The sequence below is a fragment of the Cnephaeus nilssonii genome (genome assembly GCF_951640355.1).
Source record: "Cnephaeus nilssonii genome assembly, chromosome: 11".
In the NCBI taxonomy this organism is placed as follows: domain Eukaryota; kingdom Metazoa; phylum Chordata; class Mammalia; order Chiroptera; family Vespertilionidae; genus Cnephaeus; species Cnephaeus nilssonii.
This window is the reverse complement of record NC_137082.1, coordinates 29,658,693-29,666,015: the sequence shown is the minus strand read 5'-3', so window position 1 is coordinate 29,666,015 and position 7,323 is coordinate 29,658,693. Positions and strand designations below refer to the sequence as shown.

Here is a 7,323-nt window from a genome sequence, read left to right as displayed (position 1 = left end):
TTTCTGCGAAGAAGAAACCTCACCCGAAATTCACCATGTACATGCCCTGCAGCCTGTAATGGAGGACAGACTGTTCCATGGTGTGACCGCTGCCAGTCCCACCAGCTAGATCCTGGCCAGAGCAGGGATTGCTTCCTCAAATCCCCCCAGACTGTTTAATCCACTCCTTCCCAATCGCCCAGGTGTGCTGGTTCATGCAACAGGCCCTAGCCCTAGCAAGCATGTAAGGCATTTGCCCACTATCTGGAGTCAGTCACGAACCAGTATCCTTACCCTTACTGCCTGGTCCTATGTAATTCTTTAGGGCCTGCCATGTGGCGAGCAGATATCCATGTCTTCTTGCCACCCCCGGAGGTCAGCCTGGCTGCACAGTGGTCGGCAAACTCATTAGTCAACAGAGCCAAATATCAACAGTACAATGATTGAAATTTCTTTTGAGAGCCAAATTTTTAAACTTAAACTTCTTCTAATGCCACTTCTTCAAAATAGACTCGCCCAGGCCATGGTATTTTGTGGAAGAGCCACACTCAAGGGGCCAAAGAGCCGCATGTGGCTTGCGAGCCATGGTTTGCCGACCACTGGCCTGGCATGTAAGTTACCTTACTCTCACCTGGGAAATTTTCCCAATACCTGTACCCAATCAGTTCCTCCTGCAGAGGAGCATCCAAACCCCTTACTGCAGGGAAACCTCTGTCCTCCGGGCCTCTGAACCCAGCGTGGGGGTGGGGGGGTGGGGGTGGGCTATGCTCTGCATTGGGGCCTGGTGGGTTCATTGTGGGATCTGAGTTAGGTGAGGCACACTCCTCATTCTGAAAGAGTTCCCCTGAAGGCTTGCACCCCTTGGACTGGGTCTCTATCAGCCCTGAAAATGCTTACAGGGCTAAATAGAATGAAACTGTCAGAGCCCCTGCTCCCCCTCCTCCAACTGAGCAAATGAAAATCTGCAAGGAACCAGAATCTCAAACAGAAAACAAATAAATAATTTCCAAAGAATTCTGATTTAAAAACAAAAGTGACCCTGACATTTGTATTAGCTTCGGTTTTTATAAAATCAAGGATGAGGCAGTGGGCAAAGGATATTTTCTTAAAGAGGCCACTTCCGCTGAAAGGACAGGCTGTGGCGTTTTGAGTGCCCCATCACCCACGGCTGTTGCGGGTTTGAGATCGGTTCTCGGAGGCTGGGGGGTGGGGTGGAGGGTGCAGCAGGGGTGTTGGGGAGAAAATGAGATTCGGGGTGGCTCTTGGGGACGAGCCCTCTGACCCCAGCGGAGTGTCTGCGGGGGTGAAGGCAGCTCCAGGAGGACAGAGGTGCCCTTTCTTTCCGAAAGGTAAACTCCGCGGGTAAACTGAGGTCCGCGGGCCGGCTCTGCTGGTCGCCTAGCAGGCAGCCTGGGCCCTGTGTTCGGCCCAGCACTGGGCCGGGCCGGCTACTTTTCTTTCGGGGGTGGGTGGGGACTTTCGGCGCTCAGCTTGGCCAGGGGACGGGGCGTGGGGCCCCGCTGGGGTGCGCTGGGCCCGGAATTGGAGGTAGGGGCACCCGGCTTCCCAGCCCGGCGGCCGCCAGTTTCCCCGCCCCCGGCGGGGCGGGACGGGGAGGAGCTGCGCGCGCCCCCGCCCAGAGGCGGAGCGGGAGCCGGGCCGGAGCGGACCGGGCGGGGTGGGCCGGGGACGCGAGGCGGAGCGGGGCCCCACACAGGCCGCGGCGGCTGGCTCGGGCCCCTACGGTCCCGGTGGCGGCTGGAGGAGGAAGCCCGGCGGTCGGAGAGGAGGGGAGGTGGAGGAGGACGAGGCTGGAGCGCCGTTCGCCGCAGACTCACTTCCCCGGCTCAGCAGGGAAAGGTATGGAGAGCCCGCTCTCCGCTCCTGGCCCCCGGCGCCCGGTTCTCGCTCCGGGCGGGCGGGCGGGGGCTGCGGCCGCCGCGGGAGGGCGAAGGGCCCGGAGCGGCCCCGGAGACGCGGTCGGTGCGGGGCTCCCGCGGCCGGCGCGCTCGGGCGGGAGGGCTGGGTGCGCGGCTTTCCCCGAGGCTCGCGGAGAGCGGTGGGCGCCGCGCCCCCTTCGCCCGCGTCGGGGGAGGCGGTGGTCGGGGCCGGGGGTCGGTGATTTCGAGAGGGGGCTGCGCGGGCCGGGCGAGCGCGCCGGGATGGAGGGCAGGCCGGACCCCGCGGGCTGCATGCTGCCGGGGAGCCCGGGGCGCCTGGCGGGCGCGCTTTGTGGGCGCAGACAAAGCCGGGCGCCGACGCTCCGCGACGACTGGGGCCGCCCAGAGGGTGGTCGCTGGGGAGAGAAGGGAAGGCTCTGGGGCGACGGCCGGGACTAGGGGAGAGGCCGGGCCGCCCTCCCTGCGGGCATCCGGGGGGTCTGCTCGGGGGCGGGGGGAACCCAGACAGGGTGGGAGCAGCTCTCTCCTGTGGGCCAACTAGCAGCTCACGGGCTGCGACGGGCTTGGCGAGAGCCAGGCTCAGGAAAGGGGAGTGTGTTGGAGGGCTCGCTTTGGGGGAGGGGCTGAGGGACGGCTCTGTCCTGGGGTGGGGGCTGGGCTTTGGTGGAGCCGGTGACGGGCCCGTGGACCCCCCTCCAAGCTTGCACCTGGAAAGGGTACGGCTTGATATGGTAAGCCCTGTGTCTGACACATATGATGAGATATGTCCACAGGTTGTTTGCAGGACCTGCTGGTGGTGGCACATCCGTGCCAGTCCACGGGAGGGCCACTTGTCCTAGCAGTGAAACAAGGCAGGCAGGCGCCCCAGGGGCCACTGAAGTGAGCACGAATGGAGGGGTGTGTAGGCGTGCACCTGGAAGTGAGTACAGTGAAGGTCCCACATCTTATTCAGCTGCGTTTCATCCCCCTCACCTCCCCTTCTCTCTTAGGGGCGTGAAGCATCCCAGTTCCTGCCACAGGCCGATGCCTCTACTTGGGGCTCGAAGGTGCCCCGCTCCTGTCCCCCATTCTTCAATTACTTCCCCTCTCTACAGTGTTAGAAGTGGCTTCTCCCCCCCCAGGTTATTCATACAGTGTAAGAACATGCTTTGGCACCCTCCTCCATCACACCCTACATTTCATAGTCCCCTTTTTGCCTTCATCCCTCATTCGCCCTCAGCCACAGACCCACCTCTCACAGCAGAGCTTCTCCAGGGAAGCTTCGGTCCCACCATTCACTGAAACTGCCCTGGCACCCCCTCCCCCCACACCAGTCAATGTCTCCAGTGACTTCCATACCCCCACAAGCAGGTGTTCCTTAACCTCCCTTGGTCTTGTTGGTCATTCTTTCCTTCTAGAACCAATGATCTCTCTTGGCTTCTCTTGGTTTTCTTCTCTTTCCCTGGCTAGCCCTTCCTAAGTCGTTTTTGGGGACAACGTCACTCAGCTTTGAATGCTGGAGGATCTCAGGGCTCTGTCCTCAGTCCCCTCCTCTTCCCCAATATCCTTCTATTGACATCCACCCCCCACCCCCAGCTCTCATTCTTTCTTAGGACTTTTAAATCAAGCATTGATTTACAAACAAAGATCTTAAATGTACATAATTTTCATTCTCATGATTTTAAATAGCAAGTTTTATCTCTGGCCTCTCTATCCAACCATCCATGTGATGGTTTATGATGTCCTGATTGTGTCATAGGTATGAAAAACTTCGCATGGATGAGACGGACTCCCCTGACTGTACTCCCCAAACATGATCCTCCACAGGCCTTCCCATCTCAGTAAACCCAGCTTTAAAGACAGGAAACCAGGTGGCATCAACTTCTCCCTTTGCCTCCATCCCCACAACCAATCCAACTGCATATCCTTTTAGTCCTTTCTTCACATTTTGTCTCAGGCATGTTCTTTAAGCTCTGACACCACTGCTGCCATCCTAGGCTTCTGCCACAGGACTTTTATGTCATACCTGAATGCTGCTCTAATCTATTTTAACGGAGAAGTAGTTAGGAAAATATTAAGATAATCTTGTTCTCTAAAACCCTCAATAGCTCCCTATTGCACTTAGAATAAAATTTCAGAGTTTTCCCTGGCTTATGAGACCCTTTATGATCTGGCCATCTCTGACTTCCTCCAGCCTTATCTTGTCCCTGACATCCACACCTGAATCACTTTGCCCTGGAACATCCCAAGCTTTTTTCTGTCCTGGTGCCTTTGCTTATGCTGTGTTCTCTGCCTGTAATGTCCTTCCAGCGTTTTCTACTGGGCTGGCCTGGCTCCTTATTTTTCAGGTCTCAACTCACATGCCTTCCCAGTCTTGGTAGAGGGCCACTCCCCAGCCCATAATTCACCAAAGCTCCTGTTTTACTTTCTTCATTATGTTTATCACCGTCCATAACTGTTGGTTACAATTATCTTTCTACTTTGCCTGGCTGGAACCTTGACTGAATGGCCCACCGCTGTATCTGGAGCATCTACACAGTGCCTGGCACACAGCTGCTGCTCAGGAAATCTTGAGTCAGGTGGGAAGGTTGGGGTTGGGCTAGGCAGAAAGAGGTGGGTATGGCAGTCAGCGTAGGAGCCCCCTTTAAACCTCCAGTGACCCCTAACACTTTACTCTCTTTCCATAAAAGCAGTTGTGCAAATGGCTGTAACAATCTGAGGGGTGTGAAAAAGGGAAGTGGAAAAGGTCCAGTGTCTCGAAGGTGGGCCTGTAAGCCCAGGGGGGAGATTCGAGAGTCTGGGGGATGTGGAGTCAGTGTGGGTCGCTGTGGGTTAGGGATAAATGACTTCCTTTGCTCTCTCTGGTGGGCATCCAGGCTAGGTTAACAGAGGTGTGTGTGTGTGTGTGTTCTCTAACTCGGGAGATGGGAAGCTGGGGATTTACTTCAGGCTGCTCTCTGGCTGCTGGGTGCTCATCCTCGGAGGACAGGGGGTTGGAAGGGTGGAACAAATGGACTGGGGGGTCTCACTATTAGACCTTTGTCTTTCCACTCACAGTCTCCTCTTTGCACAGAGGAGCCAGCTGAGAATTGAATTGTGTGGCTGGTGCTCCCAGAATGCAGGGCCAAGAGCGAGGGGACCTCAGATCTAGGAGGGAGAGGAGCTGGGCCCTGGACAGGCAGACTGGTGAGGAACCAAAGTAACACTGTGAGAGGAACGCTGGAAATAGGGGCTAGAGGTCCAGATCTAGAGTTGGGCTGGCAAGTCTAAGAAAGGCCTTGACCAGGGATAGTGGGGTAAGGAGAGTATCCTGGGTGGGAAATCAGGCAGAGGGCAGGAGGCTGGGCCAGGGCCCTGCTATACTAGTATACTCCGGAATGCCAGGCAGTGTTTTAAGGACTTTGCAAATATTAACTCCTTTAATCCTTTCACTAGCTCTATAAGGTAGGTCTTTAAAAAAAAAAATTTTTTTTTTTTAATTGATTTTAGAGAGAAAGGGAGCGGGAGAGAAAGATAGAAACATCAACGATAAGAGAGAATCATTGATGGGCTGCCTCCTGCACGCCCCCTACTGGGGATCGAGTCCGCCACCCAGGCATTGCCCTTGTCCGGAATCGAACCTGGGATCCTTTAGTCCACCGGCCGACGCTCTATCCACTGAGCCAAACCAGCTAGGGCATATAAGGTAGGTCTTATTGCATTTAACACATGGGAGGACTGAGGCGCAGTCATACAACATAATAGTGACAGAATAAGGATATGAACCCAGGCAACCTGGCTCCAGAATCCATGCTGTAAACCATCCCACTCTAGCACTTTTCTCATGCCTCTCAGATAGGCACCAGCTGAAGGCTTCTTAACAAGCCACTGGTTTTTCCAGACTTCCAGACGTGCAGGATGACATGCAGGCTGCATATCTTGGAGACTGGGGAGGTTGGGAAGAAATCATAACCTCTAAGGTAGAAGGGATCCTTGCTCAGCGAGTTTCTCTACTTCATGTCCTACCTTTTCTTCCAGGAGAGGCTCAGGCCCAGGCTGAGTAGTTGGCCGTCATACACACTGTGATATTAGGGTCCTGGGGAGATCAACTTCTTCTGGCACTAAAACAGCTCCCTACTTGAGATGCCACCATTAGAATGCCACCCCTCTGGGTTTAGCATTGACTTCTTCCTCTGCCTCTGGAGAGAGATCTCAGGGAGGCCAGGTAGGGGCTCTAACAATAAACTGGCCTGTTTTGGATCCCATCTGGAATGTTGTGAGGTAGAGCTTCAGACTTGGCCTTGGAAACCTGGATGGGGGTCAGAGTAGGGCTGGGTCAAATGTGGGGGAACAGAGAAATAGGAATGGAAAAGAGCTTAATCTACTTCATGGTTGGGTCTGTCCTTACCTCTTTTTGTCTATCCGTAAAATGGGATTAGAGAGGCCTTATTCCTTTGCTCCCCAGAGGTTGTGGAAGCCAGGAACTCCTTAAGGTGACGTGTTTGAATGCCTTCTTGCAGGCCCAGTGTGAAGGAGGACTTCCCATAGGACACCAGCCCTGAGGAACGGGGCCAGGAAGGAGGGAGCCAGGAGGAGGGCGTGGCAGCCCTGTCCTGCAAGGCTTTCCTGTTTGGTCATGAGAAGATGCCTTTAGCCCTAGCTGGTTTGGCTCAGTGGATAGAGCATCGGCCCGCGGACTGAAGGGTCCCAGGTTCGATTCCGGTCAAGGGCATGTACCTTGGTTGCAGGCACATCCCCAGTAGGGGTTGTGTAGGAGGCAGCTGATCGATGTTTCTCTCTCATCGATGTTTCTAACTCTCTATCCCTCTCCCTTCCTCTCTGTAAAAATCAATAAAATATATTAAAAAGATAAAAAAGATGCCTTTAGCCCTAGCTGGTTTGGTTCAGTGGATAGAGCGTTGGCCTGTAGACTGAAGGGTCCTGGGTTCAATTCTGATCAAGGGCATGTGCCCAGGTTGCAGGCTCAATCCCCAGTAGGGAGCATGCAGGAGGCAGTCGATCAACGATTCTCTCTCACTGATGTTTCTATCTCTCTCACCTTCTCCCTTCCTCTCTGAAATCAATAAAATTATATATTAAAAAAAAAAGATGCCTCTGGACTGGTGACTTGGCCTCCCAGGGGCCTGGCTGGCTGAGCAGAGGTTTGCTGACCACACCGGGATGGAGTCCCTTTTCTTCGATTTTTGAGCCCCAGAGTTTAAGGGATCTGCTCATCTATCTTGGCAGATTCTGCCAGCCCACCAGGAAAAGAGGGAGGCGAAGTTGGTGGCATTCTCTTCTGTATTTTGGGAAACTGAGCAAGCACACTGCTGCTGGGAGCTCATCAGGCCCATGGCTTTGGGAAGAGTCCCTTCTCTGGCAGGGAGTATGCAGGAGGCTTAGCCACACTGCCCGAGTCCTTGTCTGCCTGGGTTGAGGTAAAAGCTGTGGCAGAGCCAGAGGCTGGCAGACTGGAGCTGAGGGT

General features: G+C 55.0%; 1 protein-coding gene across 4 annotated transcripts in view; it reads left to right on the top strand.

Moving 5' to 3' along the window:
• The first annotated feature begins 1,665 nt into the window (after positions 1-1,665).
• SMOX (spermine oxidase) overlaps positions 1,666-7,323 on the top strand; it is a 50,549-nt gene continuing 44,891 nt past the window's right edge. For all 4 annotated transcript variants that reach the window (XM_079783910.1, XM_079783911.1, XM_079783909.1 and 1 more), the window contains exon 1: positions 1,666-1,839. The gene's annotated coding sequence lies outside the window, so the exon portion shown is untranslated. The remainder of the gene's footprint in view (positions 1,840-7,323) is intronic.